At 34.1% G+C, this 27,500-nt stretch overlaps 1 protein-coding gene across 4 annotated transcripts in view; it reads left to right on the top strand.

Moving 5' to 3' along the window:
• The window catches only part of tshz2 (teashirt zinc finger homeobox 2), a 272,183-nt gene that overhangs the window by 59,645 nt on the left and 185,038 nt on the right, over positions 1–27,500 (top strand). For 2 of the 4 annotated variants that reach the window (XM_087307671.1, XM_087307672.1), the window contains one exon: positions 13,295–13,530. The exons of the other annotated variants lie outside the window; for them this stretch is intronic. The gene's annotated coding sequence lies outside the window, so the exon portion shown is untranslated. Of the gene's footprint in view, positions 1–13,294; positions 13,531–27,500 lie in introns of those variants that run through there. 4 annotated transcript variants of the gene reach the window in all.

Below are 27,500 nucleotides of genomic sequence, written 5' to 3'. Positions count from 1 at the left end.
AATCGGAGTATTGGTGTCTATGTAAATGTACTCGGAAAGTGTCAGATGAAGTTGCGAACTGTCAAAGACAGCACATTCCTCTGCCTTTCAGCATGAGCCCTCCAATGTTTCATTAAGTTTGATGTGTTTCCTCTTAAAATGCAATGAAAGTGTATGCTTCGCGTGGTTGTGTCAGAATCCTTGTGAAATACAGCCATACTTTAGTACGCTTAGTTTAATGCGTGTTGAATCTGAAGGAAGTCGCACTGGCTGCCCATTGCGCGTGTTGTGTGTGTGTGTGTGTGTGTGTGTGTGTGTGTGTGTGTGTGTGTGTGTGTGTGTGTGTGTGTGTGTGTGTGTGTGTGTGTGTGTGTCAATCCCATGCACAGAGCACAGACACTTACAGGGGCAGGTGCTCAACGAGATCGCAAAGTGAAGAGCAAGTGCCTCCAGAGAGGGGCACCTCAGCCACCGGGCCACCCCCCCCTGTGCACAGCCCTGGTCTGTGTGTGTGCGTGTCTTAGCAGCAAACCTGCCTAAACGTTGTTGTCCGTAGCCACTTAATCAAAAAGTTACAAATTGCCGTGATCTTGCGTTGCACTCTCAGCTCACATCATTCAAAAGAAAAGGTCCACATTGTTCCCCAATAATGTCAACCGACTGGACTGTTTTAGCAACTGCGTAAAGGAGGACAAAGCAAAATTGTTTTTACTTTATAATTAATGTTCTCTGCTCACAGCAATACAACTTTACAATGAGTACAATTGTTTGTTTTCAATACTTTATTATTATTATTATTATAGTTTTCCGTTTTCCATATCTGCAATGCCTGTATTTTGGAATTTTTTTTTGTTTTGTTTTGTTTTGTTTTGTTTTTTTGCAGTAATGCAGTGGAAATATTTTTTTGTTTATTGGTATTGATTGTTTTAAAATTCAAATGTCATTAACATACCTGTGTTTTGATTTCTGTAAATATGGCTGTCAAGCCAGGATCTTGATGGTTTATTGTGGGTTTGTTATTTACTGTGTTACAAGTTAAAAAAAAAAAAATCTAATATATTATATTTTTAATTTAAATAGTTTTTGTCTCTAACACTTTTTATTTTCAAGTGTTTTATTTTTGCTCAGTAACCAAATAATACTGTACAAAATAATATTAAAAACAAACAATAGTCTATTTGTGGCTCACAATCCGCAGCTTCGTTTATTATGGTTGGAGCCGCTACTTCTTTGAGGCGTTTTTAGCCGAATCCCGCAAAGAACTAGGAGAGATTCTGGAAGCTGTCCTTTTTCAAATGCTAGCTATATATTTTTAAAAATAATTATCTGGAACATTATTACAATTAAACTGTAAGCACTTCTCCATTTGTGTCGTGTCCTAAATACAGAAACAGACGAAGCTTTGTGAATATAGCAGTATTTGAAAGGCATTTTAGCTTTCTTTGCTGTAACATTACAGTGCCTCTGGTCATGCCTCTTCACTGCGCGAGGTATATGTGTATGATGGATGCGCATAACCTGAAGAGTTTATGACTTAATTAACCTGGATGTATTTTTTGTAGTCCCAAAAACTTAATTCGCTGTTGGCTATGCTAAGCTAACTCTGTAAAGCCAATGTCACCCTTTGCATTGAACTTTGGGCGTCTTACAGTCAGAGATGTTGTTTATGTTCACACATCTACATTACACATCAGCTAAAGTTTAAAATATGATATCGTAGTGGACCACCCCTATAATGACATGCACAGATGAATTGTTCACCACAAAACTAGCAATGTGAGCTAACAAAATCATGTGGTTAGGTTTGATTTCATGTGTACTTCAAAGCTTGTGAAAGAGTTAGCAGCACCACTTCTGATGGCACTAACTAAAAGCACCAGTCTCAGTTTCATAAATACCTCGCATGTCTCTCCAAGCATTGTCTGGATATCATCAAAAGTTTGTTGCCACGCTGCCATAACTTCTTTGAGCCCTCAACTCGCGTCTCCACAGCCATTACAACAATTCTGGCCGATGCCACTCGAGTTATTTCTGATCAAAACGGCAGCTAGAGAGAAATCAGTCATTAGCAGAGCTAGCGCGTTTGGACAGTTTGCAGCTCCGCGTCTCGACAGACCAGAGCTGCAGAAAACATTCATTCATTCTCACCGTCTGCAATCTGGCCTGCGTGCGGAGATTAAACGCTTTAACTTCAGTTTAGTCACACAGTTCCCAGTCGTTCTCAAGAAGAATGACTAAAGGCAAGAGCGTGGTTGGTTAATGTTAAAATACACCACAAAAAAATCAATCTGTTCAATATGGCATCAAAATATGCTTTTATTTTCATTTAACTTAACGTAATTGTAAGTCTAATATAGTGTGAGTTAAAATGACTTTCCAGTTCTGCTTTCATTCGTCTTACTATGCGAAAAGTGATTAGTTGACTTTATTTAAAGTGAGTAAACCCATTGCTTTTAAAGCAATTAGTTCCCTTTACTTTTAAAAATGCGTGAACAAGTTGCTTTTAAAGCAAATAGTTGACTTTACTTAAGAAGTGAGTGAACCTGCAATGGAACCTGCAATGGGTTTAAAACGCTTTGTTGACTTAAAGAAAAGTGCACAAACCCATTGCTTTTGAAGTGGTTAGTTGAATTTACTTAAGTTGGGTAACACTTTAGAATAGCTATCCTTTATAACTAGTTAATAAATCATTAATAAACTGTTAGTTAATGAGTTATAAATGACTTGTTAAATAAAAGTTAATAGATTGTTAATTATTTATAACTGTGCCTTATATATATCCAATAGATAACTTACAAGCTGTTAGTTAACAAGTTATAAATGACTTGTTTACTCTATTTTAATGATTTTTAACTACACCTAATAAATTAGAAATAGATCATGAACAAGCTGTTAGTAAATTACTTACTAAAGACTTGTTAAGTATCAATTAAGAGTTTATATATGTCATTGGGACATTATTCTAAATTTGCAACTATTCTGTATTTATAAACTCTTAGTAAAAGTGGAATAGTTGCAACTTTAGAATAACGTCCCGATAACATACTTAAGCTTATAATTAACACTTAACTGCCATATTAACTCACACTTTACAGATCAGTTGTTCAAAGTTAGTTTACCATCTTAAGAAGGTGAGAAAACCTATTACTTTTAAAATGATTAATTGACTACCTCTTGCTTTTTAAGTGATTTGTTTAATATTATTTTAAATAATTAAGTATGTTTTTTAAGTAATACTTAATTATTAAGTATGAAGTGATATTAAGATGTGCATAATTATAAAAAATTAAGTCAACTTAACAGTTCCAGAGCTTACTCTCTTTTTTAAGTAAAATAACTAATTGCTCTTAGCTGTGTAAAACACGTGACAAAAATAAGGATTTATTTTCGTTTACTATGATTCTGCTAATAATATGACATATGCAATAATTTTCTGCAACATAATATTATTATTTATCGTATGTTTTTTATTTGTTTATTGCAATGTTGCCAATTAAATAAGAAATAATTAGGAATTTTTATGATTAGTAGTGATGTTTTACAATAAGTATAAAATTTTATTTTAAAATTAATTTTCAGATTTATGAGTTTAATAATGATGGTATTTAAAATATGCCAGAAATGTGACAAATGTATGCTTTGCATATCTTAATAGGGCTGATAATACATTTACCATACATAAAGATTATTATTATTATTATTATTATTATTATTATTATTATTATTATTATTATTATTATTATTATTATTATTGTTGTTGTTGTTGTTAATATTGTTATTATTATTATTATTATTATTATTATTTGAGTGCAAAGTTATTTTTGGTAATTGCACTTTATTAACTGTAACATTATTAATTATATATATATATATATAAATATATATATATATATATATATATATATATAAATATATATATAAATATATATATATATATATATATATATATATATATATATATATATATATATATATACATATATACGAGCAATATCACACTCGTAGCAGTGTGATATCGCTGTATATCGGCACTGGTGGGAGACGTGCGTTGTGCCCCCACCTGTGCCGATATACAGACATATTGCACTGCTACGAGTGTGATATTGCATTTATACAATAGTTTGACGACATAATTGTGAATATAAAAACAAAATCAAATATGGAGAGTCTCAAAAACCCTTTTGTATGAGGAACTACTTTCTTCCGCGTTGGATTCAAATCATGAGCTGACAGTTAAACAGCAGAGCAAACATCTTTTAAACTTTAGATCTAGTGTCTGTTTTTTGCTGGCTGTATGTGGGCTGAGTAATACTTAAAGGTTAAAGAGGCTTTACAGATACTGATACCACTTAAGTATATCACCGCTATCAGCCAATCAGATTCGAGAACCAGACAGAACTGTTGTTTGTGTGTGTGTATATATATATATATATATATATATATATATATATATATATATATATATATATATATATATATATATATATATATATATATATATTATAGGCTATACTGTTTTATGAAAATAATACTTTTGATTATCACATTTGCCACACTTTATCATCTATAACACATTACACTATTGTATGAATATCACAAATTGTTTGCATTTCAATTGTCAGATTCCAAAAATCATTTACTTATCATTATACACTGATTTCAGCTGTAACCTAAAATCTGTTTTAAACCTTTCTGCCTGTGTTATTCCTCATCACTTGAGCGCAGTCTGTACGCACAGGGCTTGATTTTACAGTAGAGCGTTTTACTCGCAGACAGATCAAAATGAGCTGCAGGAGACGTGCCAGAATAAAACTCTGTCAGCCGGGGGTTCAGAAAGACGACCCTTCGCCCCGAATCCAAGCAAAACAAAGACAGACAGTCATATAAGCGCAAAAGAAAAAACATCAGGAAATCTACACAGGATTTCGACTCATCCTACAAATCGCTGACAGGGGGAGAGAGAGCGAGGATAAAAAGGATAATCTGTGAGAAAACCCTTAAAAGAATCAATTTGGCAAGGTGTCTGGGAATTTGACTTTCTCCAGCGCCGCGATTCGGGCTGATGACTGTCTTTCTGTCTCGCTGACAGGCAAACCACGGCCAAATTGACAGTTCTTTAAAGCGCCTGACAGAAAGCGGCATTAATTAAGTCATTGCCGGACTTTAATTGTGTTAAGGAATAGGGAAGGGGAGAAAAAAAAATCTAATATGAGAAAAGGTTACCAAGTCCTCTCTGGTGTCAGATTTTCCACTTTCCATGAATATTAATGCGTCTAATGAAGACAATCTCAAGCTCATCTCCCCATTGTTCCATATTCAGGTGCCAGGCTTCAGGAGGATGTGATTTGTTGTTAAAGAACAAATATGTCAGAAAGAGACGACTGCCACGCTTTTATCAGCCGTTTATAAAAATGCCTCCTCGGCGTGACAGAAAATCAGAGCGTTTCAGGTGCGTTTTATTTTTAAAAAGCAGAGTCGGATGGCGTATATGATGTACAGGCTTTGCCACGCCAAATGATCTTCCTATTCATTTGAAAATGGCAAGCAGGCAATCAGCGCGGGCTGCTAATTTTATCATATCCATTGGAGAACAATTAGACAGGAGGCCACGCAAATGGCATCTATTATGGGTCATTGAATTCTCTTGTTGCGGTCTCATGGGCGGCCGCGGGAAGAAAAAAAATGAATAAAAAATCTTTCAAATGAAACAAAACAAGTCTATTAGGATTCTGACAGAGAGCTGATCTCCATCAGCGGTCAAAGTCAGGTCTGAATCTAGAACTTTAGGTCAAGAAAATCTTTTCAATTTAACAACTGGCTAGTTTAAGAAAACTGCAGACTCTGTGACTCTGAAAAACACGGTGAACTAAACTGAAATCTATCTTATCTAATCTATCTGTCTGTCTGTCTGTCTGTTTTTGCATGTTTTCTGTTTAATTTGCACGACCAGCCTTGACAGTATATAATTTCAACATACTAAACATTTCAAGCAAATAATATTTTTTGTGGAACATTACAACATTTTAAAAGATTTGTTAAGATTTTAATATTCTTAAATCCTTAATATTATTTTAATAGAAAGGTCAAAATGAACTTAACATATTTAGAATTATACTTATAAATGCTTTTTTTAATTGATTAATGTAACTGTACATTTAGTGTTTCATATATATGGTATATATATATGTACAGTTAAAGTCAGAATTATTAGCCCCCCTTTGATTTTTTTTTTTCCCCATTTTGAATATTTCCCAAATGATGTTTAACAGAGCAAGGACATTTTCACAGTATGTCTGGTAATATTTTTTCTTCTGGAAATAGTCTTATTTGTTTTACTTTGGCTAGAATAATTTTTTTTTCATTTTTTTAAAAGCCATTTTAAGGTCAAAATTATTAGACCCTTTAAGCTATATTTATTTTCGATAGTCTACTGAACAAACCATTGTTATACAATAAATTGCCTAATTACCCTAACCTGCCTAGTTGACCTAATTAACCAAGTTAAGCCTTTAAATGTCACTTTAAGCTGTATAGAAGTGTCTTATAAATATCTAGTAAAATAATATGTACTGTCATCATCCAAGCAAAGATTAAAGATATCAGCTATTAGAAATAAAATATTAAAACTATTATGTTTAGAAATGTGTTGAAAAAAATCTCTATATATACATACATATATATATATATATATATATATATATATATATATATATATATATATATATATATATATATAAATAAATATGCACACCTGTCCAACTACTTTTTAACGCAAATTTCTAATCAGCCAATCACATGGCAGCAATTCAATGCATTTAGCCATGTAGACATGATCAAGACGATCTGCTGCAGTTCAAACCGAGCATCAGAATGGGGAAGAAAGGTGATTTAAGTGACTTTGAATGTGGTATGGTTGTCATTGCCAGGCAGGCTGGTCTGAGTATTTCAGAAACTGCTGATCTACTGGGATTTTCATGCACAACCATCTCTAGGGTTTTCAGAGAATAGTTTGAAAAAGAGATACTATTCAGTAAGCAACTAAGGATGCAAATGTCTTGTTGATGCCAGAGGTCAGAGGAGAATGGCCAGACTGGTTGGAGCTGATAGCAAGGCAACAGCAACTGAAATAACTACTCGTTACAACCGAGGTATGCAGAAGAGCAAATCTGACTGCACAACATGTCCAGCCTTGAGGCGGATAGGCTACAGCAGCAGAAGACCACACCGGGTGTCAGTACTGTCAGCTAAGAACCTGAAACTGAGGCTACAATTCACACAGGCTCACCAAAACTGGACAATAGAAGATTGGAAAAACGTTGCCTGGTCTGATGAGTCTCGATTTCTGCTGCGACAGTCGGATAGTCAGAATTTGTTGTCAACAACATGAAGGCATGGATCCATCTTGCCTTGTATCAACAGTTCAGACTGGTGGTGGTGGTGTAATGGTGTGGGGGATATTTTCTTGGCCCCCCTTTAGCCCATTAGTGCCAATTGAGCATCATGTCAACTCACAACCCACCTGAGTATTGTTACTGACCATGTCCATCCCTTAATGACCACAGTGTACCCATCTTCTGATGGCTACTTCCAGTAGGATAATGCGCCATGTCATAATGCGTGAACCATCTCAGATTGTTTTCATGTACACGCCAATGAGTTCACTGTACTCAAATGGCCTCCACAGTCACCAGAACTCAATACAATAGAGCACATTTAGGATTTGCTGGAACGGGAGATTCACGTCATGGATGTGCAGCCGACAAATCTGATGTCAATATGGACCAAAATCTCTAAGGAATATTTCCAGTAGCTTGTTGAATCTATGCCACTAAGGATTAAGGCAGTTTTGAAGGCAAAAGGGGGTCCAACCTGGTACTAGTAGGTGTACCCAATAAAGTGGCCAGTGAGTGTATATATATATATATATATATATATATATATATATATATATATATATATATATATATATATATATATATATATATATATATATATATATATATATATATATATATATGATGCAAAATAGATTTACAGGGCACAGAAATCTTTAAATGTTTTTAAAATGTTAAATTGATCTGATATTTATGTAGTTGATATGTTGCTTATTTAAGTAAAAAAAATATATAATAAATATATATAAATATCCAGAAATGGTTTTATATGCTAATTTAGAACAAGAGATTAGATTACCCCTAAAATGAGAAGCACAGCTTTCTGTTTATATTGGATATTAAAGCACAGGGAATAATTAAAAGAAACAGATGAGTTTCATAAAGTTTATTATCATTCTTTCACTCCATAGAAATGCCCTCCAGAAACTTGCGTTCTGTGAATAAACGTCGCCTCGTGGTTCCATCCCAAAGAGGGAAGAAATCACTTTCCCGAACGCTCACGCTCAATCTGCCCAGTTGGTGGAATGAACTCCCTAACTGCATCAGAACGGCAGAGTCACTCGCTACTTTCAAGAAACGACTAAAAACTCAACTATTTAGTCTCCACTTTCCTTCCTAATCTGCAATTGCCTCTCTGGATATCACACTAACTGTACCCGAAAAAAAAAAAAAAGTACTAATACTTTCCTTCTTAGACTTTACAGACCTGAAACTTGCCTACAGCACTTATTCATTGTTGCTCTTATAGTTGTGTAAGTTGCTTCCTTGTCCTCATTTGTAAGTCGCTTTGGATAAAAGCGTCAGCTAAATGACTAAATGTAAATGTAAATGTAAATCACAGTTGGAGCTGAGTGATATGACACTATGCATAAACCTGCATTGAACACTTATATTCAGCAGTCTACATGTGTTTACTGCCACATTATAAACATACGTGACAAACTGCACAATATACATGTTAAACTAACAAAACATTAATGATATTATGCCTATTTGGGATAGCGCTGAGTTAATTAATAATCAGTATATCCCGTGTTGTGTGTTATAATGAACAGATGGGACACAAGGCTGCATTCCTGCCTTTCCCATTTTCAAAATAAGAGTCCCAAATCCACAGTATACAAGCTTAGATGCATTTTAAAATAAAGGAAAAAAGTGATCATTGTTTTAATCTTTCTAAACCTTGTGGCCATTCAAACAAAGCCTGGGTCTTGCATAATTATCCAGTATTGATCATCAGAGTCTGTGCTTTATTCTGATTAGTTTTTTCACTGAGATTTTACACTCGCATGATTTACCTGAGAACGAGGACACAGTGGTGTTGGAGGCTCACATCATATCATTTCCATGTACTGAACTCCTATTATTCAGCTATACGTATAGGTAAGTCCATATTGTTTTATTCTATGACACCTTTAACCAGTCAGATGTCACATGGGCGGGACTAGACACCAAACAAAAAGAGTCATTATGATACAACTTGCTGCAACTTTTGCCGAAGTCGAATCTTAAACACTCGTTTTGAGCACTCGCTAATGATTGTAAATGCGCCGTGCGGTGGCTGTTAATAAACAAGCAGCAGCGGCAAACTGAAAGAGACGGCACTGATTTAGCAGTTGCTGTCGCTGACCACCTTAACAGATTGCAGAGGGGATTTTGAGAGGGTCTGGGTGCTCTTGGCAGCCTCCTCGCCTTAATGTTACCCACAAATCACTGCGGCTTTCTGTGCATGCCTGTCCTGGACAACCTGCAAACGATAAATCTGAGCAAATTAACCATGACCTCCAGTCCTGCATAATGAAACCCCAGTTTTAGAGGCGTTTTAATGCAGCATCTCAGCATCTTCGCGTTTTCAATTACTGATCACTTGCGTGGTTGTTTACCAAATCTGTAACAGATCGGGTAACATTCTTTGTTCTGCACTTTTAGTGTGTGTGTGTGTGTGTGTGTGTGTGTGTGTGTGTGTGTGTGTGTGTGTGTGTGTGTGTGTGTGTGTGTGTGTGTGTTTTAAGTAGGAACTGTTAGACAGATTTGATGTTTAATATCAATGATTTGGATCTACAAAATACAGAGGAGGAAAATAGGTTAAAATAGTAACACTTAGTCTTTTTTAATCTTTAAATGTCACTTTAAAATCCACTTTAAAAGTGAGATATCATCAGGAGCCATGAAAATTTTTTAGTTGCTTGTATAATCTCAATATTTTTAGTCTCAAAGTGCCAAAAATCATTGACTTACATTTTTAGTCACAAATGTTGGTTACACTTTAGAATAATGACCCATTAATTAATGATATTTAATGTATTTACTAACATTTAGTCTGAATAATCTTGTAAATCATTAATCATAGTTCAACATTTGCTAATCCTAATTATTATAAAATTATATTGAGTTAACATAAACTAACATTATTTAACTAGCATAACATTAACAAACAATAATACTTACATTAATAAATGCCATAAATGTATTAAATACCAAATTATTACAATTATTAAAACATGATTAGTTAACATCATCTATCAATATTTACCTTAACATTAACTAACATTAACAAACAATTATAAATAAATACATCAATGAATGTATCAAATATCATAACAAATTAATAAAAGCATTAAATTGTAATGAGTTACAATGAACTAATCTTACTCAACTTAAGTAACATTAACAAGCATTAATAAATAGATTAATAAATACCATAATAAATGTATTATATATACACCATAACAACTTTATTCATTCATTCATTTTCTTGTCAGCTTAGTCCCTTTATTAATCCAGGGTCGCCACAACGGAATGAACCGCCAACTTATCCAGCAAGTTTTTATGCAGCGGATGCCCTTCCAGCCGCAACCCATCTCTGGGAAACATCCACACACATTCACACACACACTCATACACTACGGTCAATTCAGCCTACCCAATTCACCTGTACTGCATGTCTTTGGACTGTGGGGGAAACCGGAGCACCCGGAGGAAACCCACGCGAAGGCAGGGAGAACATGCAAACTCCACACAGACACGCTAACTGAGCCGAGGTTCGAACCAGCGACCCAGCGACCTTCTTGCTGTGAGGCGACAGCACTACCTACTGCACCACTACCTCGCCCATCCATAACAACTTAATAAAATTATTAAAATATTATATTGAGTTAACATGAACTAGCATAATTTAGCTTAAATAACATTAACTAACATTAATAGACATTAATTGATACCATAATAAATGTATTTATTAATCATTTAACTTAAATAACATTAACAAACATTAATAATTACATTAATAAGTACCATAATAAATGTATTAAATAACATAGCAACTTATTACAATTATTAAAAAATGATAAGATAACATGAACTATCATTATTAACTTAAATAACATTAACAAACAAATATAAATACATTAATAAACACCATAATAAATGTAATAAATATCATAACAAATTATTAAAAATATATAATGACTTACCATGTACTAACAATAACTGATATTAATAGATACCATAATAAATGGATTAAATACCATAGCAAATTATTACTGTTGTTAAAAATATGATGAGTTGACATGAACTATTGTTATTTAACTTAAATAACATTAACTAACTTCAACAATTATAAATACATAAATAAATGTATTAAATACCATAACAAATTATTACAATTATTACAAAATTATGAGTTACCATGAACTAACGTTATTCTACTTAACTAACATTAACAAACAATAAATAGATTAATAAATACCATAATAAATGTATTACATGCCACAACAAATTATTACAATTATTTAAAAATTATGAGCTACCATGAACTAATGTTATTTAACTTAGCATTAACTCACATTAACATACATTAATAAATACCATCATAAATGTATTAAATACCACAACAAGTTATTACAATAATTAAAATATTATAATGAGTTAACGTGAACTAACATAATTTAACTTAAACAACATTATCAAGCATTAATAGGCCTTAATAGATACCATAATAAATGTATTTATTAATCATTTAACTTAAATAACATTAACTAACATTAAAAATATTAATAAATACACTAATAAATACCATAATATATGTATTAAATACCACAACAAATTATTACAATTATTTAAAAATTATAATAAGTTGCCATGAACTATTGTTATTTAACATAGCACCAACTCACATTAAGATACATTAATAAATACCATCATAAATGTATTAAATACCACAACAAGTTATTACAATAATTAAAATATTATAATGAGTTAACGTGAACTAACATAATTTAACTTAAACAACATTATCAAGCATTAATAGGCCTTAATAGATACCATAATAAATGTATTTATTAATCATTTAACTTAAATAACATTAACTAACATTAAAAAATATTAATAAATACACTAATAAACACCATAATATATGTATTAAATACCACAACAAATTATTACAATTATTTAAAAATTATAATGAGTTGCCATGAACTAATGTTATTTAACATAGCACCAACTCACATTAAGATACATTAATAAATACCATCATAAATGCATTAAATACCACAACAAATTATTTTAATAATTAAAATAATGTAATTAGTTAACATGAACTAACATAATTTAACTTAAACAACATTAACAAGCATTAATAGATACCATAATAAATGTATTTATTAATAATTGAACTTAAATAACATTAACTAACATTATCAAACATTAATAAATACACTAATAAATACCATAATATATGTGTTAAATACCACAACAAAATTATTACAATTATTAAAATATTATGATGAGTTAACATGAACTAATGTTATTTAACCTAAATAACATTTAAAAACATTAATGAATAATATCATAATAAAGGTATTACTAATAACTAATGGACCATTATTTTATAGTGTTCCCACAAAACAAAAATGTACTCACCCTCAAGTGGTCCCTTATGAGTTTCTTTTTTCTGTCGAACACAACAGAAGAGTTCGAAGCTGAAAACCTATAACTATTGACTTGCATAGTCAGAAAAATAAATACTCTGAAAGTCAGTGGTTAAGGGTTTCTAACCTCATTCAAAATGTGTTTTTAGTGTACTTATACATTTAAGACAAATAAGACTTCCTTTCTTTTCTTATAAGACATACTGTGGAATAATTCCTTGCTCAAGAAATATTTAAAAAAGACACAGGAGGGCGAATAGTCGTGACTTCATCTGTATATAGGCCTACATACAGTATAATACACATATGGTTAAAAAAATAAACCTTTTGCATTCATATTTGAACTGCTGAATGAAGTATTTCAGCATTAGATGTCTCCTCAGTCTGAATATTTTCTCTTTGTGCTCAGTGGTGACTCTGACCGAAGATCTGCATTTACAACAAGACTTTTATACGCCAAACTTCATAATCTCTCTTTGTCTGTGACGGCAGGGAAATGCTAAAGTGCAAATGTCGGCCATTCCTGACAGGCAGACTGGCGTGATAAGATGTCGGCTGACACGTTTCGTGTTGCGTATGCGAGCCGGGGGCCCTGGAGGGCTACAACACTCTGCATTCTCCAAACTTCAATATTAACTCCACGTCATAATCACTCAGCTCATCAGCGGGACAGACATTCAAATGAGCAACACCCTCGCCCCGTCCCAGTTCGCCTACTTATACTAAAAGTAGGTACACTTTTGATGAAGTAGATACACTGTATAAAAAATGCTGGGTTTCACGCAATTCCTTAAGTATACTTTTGAGTGCACTCAAAATATAATGCTTAATGTTTGTTCAAACTCATTTTAAATGAGTTGAACAACACAATTTTTTGAGGTTTTATGTTCAATCTGCTTAAATTTGTTACTTTAATGAAATTAATTTTGTGGGTACAACATGAATGAATTGTGTGGGACCCTGCATTTTCATTTGTTTATTCATTCATTTTCTGCCGCTTTTATGGGGCCGGGTCACGGGGGCAGCAGTCTTAGGAGAGAACCCCAGACTTCCCTCTCCCCAGACACTTCCTCCAGCTCCTCCGGAGGGATCCCGAGGAGTTCCTAGGCCAGCCGAGAGACATAGGGTGCATTCACACCTGCCTTATTTAGTTCGATTGACTCGCACTAGAGTTCGTTTTCACTTTTGGTATGGTTCGTTTGGGCAGGTGAGAATGCAGCAATCGTACTCGAGTGCGCACCAAAAGCGGACCAAATAAGCGTACCGAGACCTGCTTGAAGAGGTGGTCTCGGTACGCTTTCAAACGAACCCTGGAGCGGTTTGTTTTGTGGTGAGAATATGATCCGTACTAAAACAGGTCCAACTGCAAAAAGTACTGTGTGTTTTGGACTAGTTCAGCTGCCGTAGGCCGATGCGCTGTGCATTATGGGATATGGAGGAAAAATATTTGTTGACAGTGCTTTACCAACAGAGAGAGAGAGAGGGGGAAAACATTACCTGATGGATTGTTGGTAATATTTCCGCAAGATGACCATGTGACAGTTTAGCTAAATTAATTCACGCCTCCTCCTGAAGTGACGAGCGATGCATTTAACACTGTTTTCCAGCCGCGACAGCGCTTCATTCTCGAAATGTATAGTTTGTCTAAAGCAGGAATACAATCAGTCAGCGCAGTCGTCCCTCCAGAGTAAAAGGTTTTGTTTACCTGCGGGAGTTCACTGGCATTTTCTCACACGGGAATTCTGACCAATAATAAGCAGTTTAAGAAATATGTTCAACAACATCTGGCCAATGAGAGATGTGGATTTCGTCAGATGACTGCATTTTGGTTCGTTTCAACTGGTTCGGACCAAAGCCAGCAGTGTGGTGTGAAAACGACCCAAAGTCGGCAGAAAATGCAACAATGTATCATTTATTACCCTTGGTCCGGACCAAATGAAGCGAACTACAGATGTGAAAGCACCCATAGTCCCTCCAGCGTGTCCTGGGTCTCCCCCGAGGCCTCCTCCCGGTGGGACATGGCTGGAACACCTCCCTAAGTAGGCGTCCAGGAGGCATCTGAAACAGATGCCCGAGCCACCTCAGCTGACTTCTCTCGATGTGGAGGAGCATCGGCTTTACTCCGAGCTCCTCCCAGGTGTCAGGTCTCATCACCCTATCCATAAGAGTGCGCCCTGCCACCCTTCGAAGGAAACTCATTTCGGCCACTTGTATCCGAGATCTTGTCCTTTCGGTCATGACCCAAAGCTCATGACCATAGGTGAGAGTAGGAACGTAGATTGTTGAGAGAGCTTTGCCTTTCGGCTCAGCTCCTGCTTTACCACAGCAGACTGGTACGTCGACCGCATTACCGCTTTTCCCTGCATTTTAAGCTTCCACAATTTGTTCACATTGTCCCAATCAATCAATTAATAGTTTTTATAAGTGGATTAAACATAAAACAATTAAGTTGTGTCCCCAAAAAGAATAAGAATTATTAAGAATTGTTTTGTTTCAACTCATTTTAAATAGGTAGTTTAAACAAGCAGTCATTTGAGTGTACTTTTGAGTGTGTGAGCTTTAGGACACACTACTTCATTATCAATAATGGACCGTCAATCGTGCCCTGTCCATCTTCCAAATTTCCCCTCCTCTTATCAAAAAATATTGTAGTTCTGTTTCTCCATTGATTATGAGGGAAGCTGTTTTGAAGAATGTTAGAAACCAGTTACCATTGAGTGTTTTATTACCTAGTTTTCAATGGCGACTGGTTTCTAACCTTCGTTAATATATCTTCTTTTGTATTCAATAAAGATCTCTATCCCACTATCCCTTTGACGTTAGTCATTGTGACCATTTTTACATTTTACAGTGTGATAACTTCATTGAAATAAAACCCATACTGTAGTATCCATAGTATCAGTAGCTTTTCCTATATGTGTGCATATTTGAACATTACTTTGAATATTAGATCAAAATTACAAAACAACAAAGAGTATTTCTACCTTAAATGTCTACAATGGCATTGAATTCTCCCATATTTATATCCCACTATCATCCTGTTTAAGTATTTTCCCTTAAAAAAAAAAAAAATAAATAAAAAAAAAAAAAAATATATATATATATATATATATATATATATATATATATATATATATATATATATATATATATGTGTGTGTGTGTGTGTGTGTGTGTGTGTGTGTGTGTGTGTGTGTGTGTGTGTATGTTTGATTTCAATCACTTTCACTGGCAGAGTTTATTAAAACAAGACCCGATTGGCTTTTTTATGGGGGAGGGGCTAATTTATCCAAGCCCTCTCTATATGTTTCAGTTCCAATTATTGAACAAAATTGCACATTTAAAGCACTTTGTCACTTTTAGCTCAGTTAAATACAATCACGTTTTAAGTTTGCGCAACTTATTTATATGAAATGCAATGAATTTTTATTCATATTTGCCTGTTTAAAACAATCAAATCAAAATAAAGTTTCTCTTATTGAGTTGATAAAACGAGACCCTATTGGCTGTTTTTTTAAATGAGGGAGGGGATAATCTATGCCCCATCCTGTCTTTATGTTTCAGTTTCAATAACATCACAAGGAAGTGAAATTAAAATATCACAAAATAACTTTTAGGAATGTAAGGCCTGTTCAAACCAGTCAAATCAAAATAAAGTTTCTCTCACTGGCAGAGCTGATAAAAATGAGAAACTATTGGCTATATTTTTAAATGGGGGAGGGGCTAATCTATGCTCTGCCTTGTCTTAATGTTTCAGTTCCAATTGTATCACACATTTCAAAGCCCTTTGTCACATTTAAGTTCAGCTTAATGTAATCACATTTTGAGTTTGCGCAACTTATCTATGTGAAATGCTATGAATTTTCATTCATATTTGAGTGAAAGGAAGTGAAATTAAAATATCACAAGATGACTTTTAGGAATGTAAGGCCAGTTCAAAATAATCTAATCAAAATAAAATTTCTCCCACTGGTAGAGTGGATTAAAACAAGACACTATTGGCTGTATTTTTAAATAGTGGAGGGGCTAATATATATGCCTCGCCCTATCTCCATGTTTCAGTCCAAGTTAAGCCACAAATAAAACAAAACTGGATGTTTCAAAGCACTTTGTCACATTTAAGTTCAGCTTAATGCAATCCAATTTAGAGTTTGCGTTACTTGTTTATATAAAATACAATGAATATTCATTTATATTTGAGTAAAAGGAAGTAAACTTTTAAATATCACAAAACGACTTTTAGGAATGTAAAGCCTGTTCAAACCAATCAAATCAAAATAAAGTTTCGCCCTCTGAGAGTTGGGACACTATCCGCTTGTTAAGTGTGACGTCACGCGAAGCGGCTTCCGGGTCCAAGCGCTCTATTCAACTAAATGGGTGAAACGGTAATAATAAATGTTTACAAAGTGACTTAATACTTTCAAAAATCACGATCGCAGTATATATGTCCATGCCTAATATCCGATGGCCAGAAAGTGATCATTTTTTTATAAATTGTTAAATTTTTGGTATTTGTTATGCAGCAAGCCCAGAGATTGTTGTGTACACTATGATTTTACAAAAAATTAACTTTAATGTGTGATAGGAATAAAACGTGATCATAGACGAATGATTTCTCCACTCAAATGAGTGGAGGCTTGGACCCGGAAACAGTATTACATACATCACAAAAACGTCACCACTTAACAAGCAGATAGGCTGTATTTTTAAATAGGGGAAGGGCTATCATAATCTATGCCCCGCCCCCTATTTATATTTCTTCACACTTTGCAAAGCACTTTGTCACCAAGTTCAGCTTAATGCAATAAAATTTTAAGTTTGCACAACTTATTTATGTAAAATACAATGAATATCCATTCACATTTGAGTGAAAGTAACTTACTGTTCATTTTAATAGTTTATTTGGGACACGCTAATTGTGTTTTTTTCACATAAAATTTAGCACGGATAGCATGCGAATTGGGACGCAGTCCAGAGAAGACGCTCCGAGTCCCGGTGAAAGATGAGCTCTGGTCTATTTCTGGAGACCCGAACGCTCTCTCTTTCGCCACAGGGTCGACTCTGAATAGCCCAGGCTGGAATTACTTGAAAAGAGGGAGAACCGGCTCATGCTCTTGGGGCTTGTCATTGTCGGAGAGCTTTTGTTCCCTCGTCTCATAGATCACGCTTTGAAAGCACTTCTCATGGTTAAGATGGATATGAAACCGTAGCGCGGAGCATATGTTAAGAAAATCCTGGGAGAAATGCTTGACCCATTTTAGTGAGTGTGGTCTGTGTGCGCTTTGATTGATTGTGGAGGTTTGTGGATGGTTGATGGACCTTTGTGTTGAGTACAGTGACGGGGATGAATTAGGCAGAACTGTATCAAATATAATTTTGATTAATAGGTTAATGGATGATATGGATAGTTGGAGATGATTTATGAGACGGCTAGTCCTGAATACTTTTTATTCAAAAATCATAATTCTTTAAATATTTTATTACCCTCATGTAGTTCTAAATTTATATTTATATATACTGTATATGAACTGGTAAAAAAAACTAAAACATAAATTAACATATGCATATTTTGATACATGTTTTTGTTCAATTACTTATGTTTTTGAATTGATTTATGGGATTTTGATCTTTCCTCCAAGCAGCTTTTGATGTTGAAAGGTTTAATAAAAGTGACTTTTATTGACAGTGATATATTGTCTGAGTTCCTATTGTTAATATCAGTAGAAAAACCAGATAAATAGACTGCCAGTGCTTTTTCTGGACTTTATGGACTTTATATATTATTTCTTATACAATATGTTGTTTAAAACTTCTGAAATGTCAATAAAGGTCACTTTGTTATACTGCACAGTTGAAATTTTAACATCAAGTTTAACAAATCGGAGATCAAAGCCCCATAATGTAAATCTAAAAACAATTTTTTTTTTATTTCTGTGATTCAAAGATGAATTTGTCCGTTTACAAAAAAATAGAATAATGCCAATCCTTTAATCCTCACAAGATCCTTTAGAAATTATTTTCATTATTAATATTATTAATGATGATTGACTTAATGTCGAAAACCCTTTTGTTTATAAGTATGTTTGTGAAATCCACAGCGGAATGAACCGCCAACTTATCCAGCAAGTTTTTACGCAGCGGATGCCCTTCCAGCCGCAACTCATCTCTGGGAAACATCCACACACACATACACTACGGACAATTTAGCCTACCCAATTCACCTGTACCACATGTCTTTGGACTGTGGGGGAAACCAGAGCACCCGGAGGAAACCCACGCAAAGGCAGGGAGAACATGCAAACTCCACACAGAAATGCCAACTAAGCCGAGGTTTGAACCAGCGACCTTCTTGCTGTGAGGCTATGGCACTACCTACTGCGCCACTGCCTCGCCCTAATACTAATTTCTTTCAGTACTTTTGATTCGTTAGAAGTTCAAAAGAATCTTGAACTTTGTATTTACTTTCATTTAAAGGGCCAGTGATAGAGTTCCTAGTTGAATACAGAGCCCCTAAAGTGATGTGCAAAAAAACCCCAAAACAATAAAGACTTTCGCATTCCCAGCGATACTATGTCGTCCACACAGGTATATATCTTGTGTGCACATTGTAAGCATCACATATGCAAGACATGCATATCTAGTGTGCACGACATAGACATATATATTGCATGCGTACAACATGTGTGCACAAGACATAAGTATCATGTTCAAATAACATAGATATATAAATATATATACAGTTGAATTATTAGCCCCCCTGAATTATTAGCGCCCCTGTTTATTTTTTCACCTATTTCTGTTTAATGGAGGGAAGATTGTTTCAGCACATTTCTAATCATAATAGTTTTAATAACTCATTTCTAATAACTGATTTATTTTCTCTTTGCCATGATGACAGTAAATAATATTTTACTTGATATTTTTCAGGACACATTTATACACCTTAAAGTGACATTTAAAGGCTTAACTAGGTTAATAAGGTGAACTAGGCAGGTTAGGGTAATTAGGCAAGTTATTGTATAACGATCTTTTGTTTTGTAGTCTATTGAAAAAAAAAAATTAGCTTAAAGGGGGTAATAATTTTGTCCGAAAAATGGTTTAAAAAAAATTGAAAACTGCTTTTATTCTAGCCGAAATAAAAAATATAAGACTTTCTCCATAAGAAAACCTATTATCAGACATACTGTGAAAATTTCCTTACTTTGTTAAAAACCATTTGGGAAATATTTAAAAACAAAGAAAAAAATCGAAAGGGGGCTAATAATTCTGACTTCAACTGTATATATATACACACACACACACACACACACACACAAACACACACATATTGCGTGTGCACGACATACGCACCGCGTGCATGTAACATAGAAATATATTGCATGTGCACAACATCAGTTTCACATACGCACAACATAGAGATATATTGTGAGCGCACATCATACGTTTCACATACTCACAACAAAGAAATGCATATCCCATGTGCACGACATATGTATTGTGTTTGCACGACATATATATTGTGTGTGCACAAAATAGACATACATATTACAGGTGCACAACAAACGTATTGCATCCGCATAACATAGTATTGCATGCACACGACATAGGCATACAAATCTTATGTGCATGATATATGCATTGCATGCGCACAACATATACATTTTGCATGCACATTATATATATATATATATATATATATATATATATATATATATATATATATATATATATATATATATATATATAGTGTGCGCTTAACATAGTATCGCATGCGCACAACATAGATATTGTGTGTGCACGATATACATATTGCGTGCGCTTATAGTATTGCATGTGCACGGCATAGACAGATATTGTGTGCGCATGATAAACATATTGCATGCGCTTAACATAGTATCGCATGTGCACGACATAGACATACATATTGTGTGCGCACGATATACATGTTGCATGCGCTTAACATAATATCGCATGCGCAAGACATATACATACATATTGTGTGTGCACAATATACACGATATACATATTGCTTACGCTTAACATAGTATCACATGCGCACGACATAGACATACATATTGTGTGCGCATGATATTCATATTGCATGCGCTTAACATAGTATCGCATGCGCACGACATAGATGTACAAAGTGTGCAAACGACATAAATATCGCATGTGCATGACATACAGATATATATCACATGCGCACGACATATGTATCGCATGTGCATAACAGTATTGCTGGTGCATGGCATAGTATCGCATGCACACAACATGGATATCGTGTGTGCATAACGTAGTATCGCATGTGCACATTATAGACATACATATTGCATACATGTGTTATACTTATCGAATGTGCACGACAGTATCGTGTGTACACAACATACGTATCGCATGTGGAAGACAAACATGCAAATCATGTACACATGACAATATCGCGTGTGCACAACATAGACGTACAATACATATCACGTGCGCAACATAATATCGTATGAGCACTACATGCATATTGGGTTTGCATAATATAGTATTGCATGCAGGACATACAGCCGACATGCATGTTGCGTGTGCACAATATAATATCCGGTGGACACGAAATGTATATTTGACACACTAAATTCCTTTTTGCGCACGTCACTTTAGGGGCTCTTTTTTGCTAGTAAAAAATTTTAATTTAGTGACCCCTGACTTTTTTTTTTATTTGCTTAATACTGTAATTATGGCTACTTAAATAAAGTGTGTCTAATAAAAAACAGAATTTGCTCACCCATGAATTATCCTGATTTTTGAAAATCCTGTAAGTATGAAAAGTGTCTTCGAGATCATGATGAGAAACTGAAGAGCAGGATTGTTGGCAGGACTGCAGCGAGTCTCGTCTCCTTCTGAAAGCCTTCAGTCGTGGGAGGACAGTGAGTACAGCAAATCCATTATGAAGGACTTCTGTTTATCACGTCAGATTTAAATGTTTGTGTTACGCTGTGAACTCTGTGGTACAGCAGGTCCTCGGCTGTGTGTTGCAATCGCTTGTGCTTTAGCTATAACATGCTGTATGAAAAGAGAGATACAAGAGTTTATTCGTCTGAAAATATGATTTATTCATGCTAAAGTAAATAGACATTGTTGCCTGTTTTGCGAAATCAAGTATATATCTGAATAAAATCAGCAAATTGTGTGTTTACACTTGCTAAATCTACATTTATGGTGCTGAAATGCTGTTACAAAAACAAACTTACTAATGGAAGCTGCTTAGATAAGTTGTTAAGTTTATCAGGCCTGTCAGTTATGTTCCTATGCCAAATATATAGTAGAAATACCTTGTTTTATGACTTCATATATTACAGTAAACTTGAAAAAGGAAAATATTTATTTTAAGAAATATTTATTTAAAGAAAAATAAAAGTAAACAAACAATAAAAAATAGTTTGTTTAAAAATGGTTTAATTCATCCTTTATTTGACCAGGATTTATATATATATATATATATATATATATATATATATATATATATATATATATATATATATATATATATATATATATATATATACACACACACACACACACAGTTGAAGTCAGAATTATTTGCCTCCTTTTGAATTTTTTTTCTTTTTTAAATATTTCCCAAATTATGTTTAACAGAGCAAATTTTCACAGTATGTTTGATAATATTTTTTCTTCTAGAGAAACTCTTATTTGTTTTATTTCGGCTAGAATAAAAAAACGGTTTTATTATTTTTTGGGACATTTTTTTTTTTTTTGATTGTCTACAGAACAAACCATCGTTAGACAATAACTTAACTAATTACCCTAACCTGCCTAGTTAGCCTAATTAGCCTAGTTAAGCCTTTAAATGTCTCTTTAAGCTGTATACAAGTGTCTTGAAAAATATCTAGAAAATATTATTTACTGTCATCATGGCAAAGAGAAAATAAATCAGCTATCAGAAATAAGTTTTTAAAACTATTATGTTTAGAAATGTGCTGAAACAATCTTAACTCCGTTAAACAGAAATTGGGGAAAAATAAACAGGGGTGCAAATAATTCAGGGGGGCTTATAATTCTGACTTCAACTGTATTTATTTATTTATTTATTTACCCCTTTTACAAGATGTAAGATAAGCCTTTGGTGTCTGAACATGTCTGTAAAGTTTCAGCTCAAAATACTCATCTGATTATTTATTATAGCCTCCATTTTGGAGTGTGTTTTTTTATTTTATCTGCCCATTTTGGTGTCTGAATGCATTGTAGCCCATCGCTTTTCACCGTTTCTGTCTGCAATCTCATGCGTTACGTCAGATAAACAGCACAGTGACAGAGACAGACGAAGCTGAAATACAACTCATTAGTCAAAAATACCAAGTAGTTTTTTTTGATGTATTTGGGGTGGAGTATATTCAATCCTTTTAGAAACGATGAGTCTCACACAAATGTGTTTGCAGTACACACCCACGTTACCGTTTACTGACACCATGCGGCCGGGGTGTTTATATCTTTTAAAAGTTTCATGTCATATATGCACACTACACAAATGATCCCTAACTAGGTTTTTAAAACCTCTACACTGAAAAACAAATGTTGCAAACAAATTATATGGGCTGAATTTCAACAAATTACGTTTAGTTATGTTCTAAACTTAATTTGTTTGTTAAAATTCAACCCAAATAAATTGTTTACAACCACTTAATTTAAAAAAAAATGTATTAAATCCATGGAGTCATCTTTGAGTCATTTTGTTTCACTGTACATTTAATCATAAATCCCACAAGCGCTCATGAATTGTGAGTGAATTTTGATAAACATCTTGACAGAAACATGATGACGACGACAGACTCTGCTAATCATAACTAACCCGGCTCTTCCTGCTGAAAGCCTGACTTGCCAGCTGTCTTACCTTGGCTTTGGATTTACAGCTTCCTGGTTGTCAGATTGTGAGTTTCCTGGTTCAGCTGGCGATGCGGGAGGCCCAGGACACACGGAGGAAGACCAAGACCTCTGATCACAGCCCGGCATTAGTAATGATGGCTTTGTCTTCCTTCCTGATGCCTCCTGGATCTGGGATAGTTATTAACGAGCTCCGTGAATTATTCACGCTGATGGATAAAACACCTCCACAATGGGCTATATGCGCAGCTAGTGTTTTTCAGCCAATGATAAACGTCGGTTTTTAATTTCATACTGTTCCTTTTACAGCATCGATGTTGTAATGTAATTAAAATACAATCAGTTAAATAGATTTAAGCCTTCATTTAGTTGTTCAAGCACAAAGCAAGATGAAAGACAGTGTAAACGCTAGCACCCTCAGTAGCATCAGGCTAGCATATTGAAAAAATACTGTGGTAAAATAAATGTTTATTTTTAAGACATAGTGCAGACAAATGTTATCTAATGCAGTGCTATTTTTGTCCGTCTGAGACCTACTTTATATTAAATATCAATCAGGCAGTGATCACAGATTTTTAAACTAATCAGATTTTAAACGTTGAGATTTTTTTAATGGCACCACAGTTCACCAGAAGCACTTGGGCTGGCTGGTGAGTGTATATAAACACATAAATATATTCCATAAAAATGGATCTTCTTGTCCTGTAAGTTACAGTTTTTCTCAGTCGCTTTGGTGCATTTCTCACTACACTATTTACATTTGCACAAAAGTTAATGCATTTCTCAAAACAATTAGTCATTTTTGCACATCCTAGTAGCAGTTTCTCATTCTTTTCAACAATTTGCGAATGCTTTTGGACATGCATCAATTGCTTTCATACAACTCTCTGCTATTTATAACATTATCATCTGCTTCTGTCATGTCAGTCAAAATGAACTAAACTTGTAAATGCTGAATAGTCATTCCATATAAAACTAATAGTCCTTGTTTCATTACTTGAGTCGTTACATACAAAAACGTTGAACTAGTTGTCAAAATCTGTCTAGCAAATTTTATAAAAAAAAAATAAACAAATCTTTATTTTACTGAAAATGTCTTCTAAATTGAACAATTTCATGAATGATTTACATAAATGATTTACAGACCTGTGTATGTTGTAGGTTCAGTTCCAAAATTTTCTGCAATATAGTGTACAGTTGTGCACAGCTCTACCCAAAGGAAGCTTATGCTTGTTGTTGCAGTTTTTCTCAGTCGCTTTGGTGCATTTCTCACAACACTATTTACATTTGCACAACAGGTAATGCATTTCTCAAAACAATTAGTCATTTGTGCACATTCTAGTAGCAGTTTCTCATTCTTTTCAACAAATTGTGAATGCTTTTGGACAAGCATCAATTGCTTTCATACAACTCTCTGCTGTTTAGAACATTATCATTTGCTTATGTCACGTCAGTCAAAATGAACTAAACTTGTAAATGCTGAATAGTCATTCCATATAAAACTAATAGTCCTTGTTTCATTACTTGAGTCGTTACATACAAAAACGTTGAACTAGTTGTCAAAATCTGTCTAGCAAATTTTATTTAAAAAAATTGTAAATCTTTATTTTCCTGAAAATGTCTTAAAAGTTTAACAATTTGATGAATGATTTACAGACCTGTGTATGTTGAAGGTTCAGTTCCAATTTGTACTGCAATATTGTCTACAGTTGTGCACAGCTCTACAAAGGAAGTTTATGTTTGTTGTAAATAAGGGTGTATTTATTCTTTTGCACAATGCTGTGAATAAATTAGAATAGTAAAGAGCAAATGCAGTAAAAATGTGAAACATACATATTCAGTGTCTTGTACTCAGATACCTCACTAAATGCAGTAATGTCTAACTTTACTGTAGTGTTCAAATGGCTGTGCAAATAGTACACAGTGCTGTCTTGAGCATTTTCAGCAAGTGTCACCAAAATCTGACTTTTTTTTTTTTGCATTGAAAAAATGTCCAGAGTAAAGTGTCATAATGAAAACATGACACAGCCATTTGACTCTCTTGTTTATAAACAATGGTGTCAGGACTTTTTATTTTGATGATACTGACACTTTGATTGACATCAATACTTGCTTTTCAGAAATGAACTATCCATTTTGAGCATGTGACGTGCTTTTGCGGGTTATGAGCTTGGTTTTGCAGTTTGCACTAATTGTTTTGCAGTTTGCATTAACTGTTGTGCAAATGTAAATAGTGTTGTGAGAAATGCACCAACGCAACTGAGAAAAACTGTAATAAGGGTGTGTTTATTCTTTTGCACAATGCTGTGAATAAATTAGAATTGCAACGAGCAAATACGGTAAAAATGTGAAACATACATATTCAGTGTCTTGTACTCAGATATCTCACTAAAGGCAGTGATGTCTAACTTTACTGTAGTGTTCAAATGGCTGTGCAAATAGTATGCAGTGCTGTCTTGAACATTTTCAGGAAGTGTCACCAACAGCTGACTTTTTTTGCATTAAAAAAAAAAATGTCCAGAGTAAAGTGTCATAATGAAAACATGACAGCCATTTGACCATCTTGTTCATAAACAATGGTGTCAGGACTTTTTTTTTTTGATGATACTGACACTTTGATTGACATCAATACTTGCTTTTGAGGAATGAACTATCCATTTTAAGCATGTGACGCGCTATTGCAGGTTATGAGCTAGGTTTTGCAGTTTGTACTAATTGTTTTGAGAAATGCATTAACTGTTGTGCAGAAATGCACTGGTGTTGTGAGAAACGCACCAAAGTGACTGAGAAAAATGTAAACTCTGTAATGATTGTGGTCACACTTTACAATAAGGTTCATTAGTTAATGTTAATTAATGCATTTACTAAGATGAACAAACAATGAACAATACATTTACTACTGTATTTGTTCATGTTAATTAACGTTAGTTAATAAAAATACAGCAGTTCATTGTTAGTTCATGTTAACTCATGGTGCATTAACTAATGTTAACAAGCATGGACATGAATGTTAATAATGCATTAGTAAATGTTTAATTATAATTAATAAATGCTGTACATGTGTTGTTCATGATTAGTTCATGTTAATAAATGCATTAATTAATGAACCTTATTGTAAAGTGTTACCATGATTGTAATGTGCAGTTGTAGTATATGTATATATTTGTAATATGTAACATTAATTAAATTTTTTGGTCTACTTATTGACAGCTGCAAAAAAAAAAAAAACTGTTATCTCAGAAGTAAAACAACAAGACATCTCATCAGCAGCAATCTGCCTAATTTGACGTGCTGGGTCAAAGGGTATTCTGGGTTATAGAGTTTCTTCAAATCCCAGTTAGCAGTGATACTTCACTCAACAAGCACTCCATCATCAGTATTTAAAACCATCGCAAACTTACTAAGAGAAGAAGCCTTTGTAATGGAATTAATATTTGCATGTCCAAAAAGTTGATGATTTTTTTACACACTTCATAGGTTTCAGATGAATGCATTTTAAAGAACAGCGGGTTTCTTTATGAAAATGATATAAGCCAAAGGAAAAGGCAATGATAAGAAGCGCTGTGCTTTCTTGAGGGCCTGTTTGCTTTAGCTTTGTCCCATCACTGAGGGCTGAAGATCCCCCGAAGACCACAAACTTTCTCCAGCTTGTGTATTCTGTTTCATGAGCTCAACTTCAGAGAGCGAATGAGCCGCACATGTCTGACACGCTCATGTAAATTACATAAGAACTTCAACCTTGCCCCAGCGCCATGCAAACTTCATTTGCTTTTATATATTAATCAGAAACATTCAATATATGCAGTATTAATTGCCC

This window comes from Danio rerio, chromosome 23, assembly GCF_052040795.2.
Source record: "Danio rerio strain M-AB ecotype USA chromosome 23, GRCz13ab, whole genome shotgun sequence".
In the NCBI taxonomy this organism is placed as follows: Eukaryota; Metazoa; Chordata; class Actinopteri; order Cypriniformes; family Danionidae; genus Danio; species Danio rerio.
Note: the sequence above shows the minus strand (reverse complement) of the source record. Positions and strands in the feature narration are given on the sequence as shown.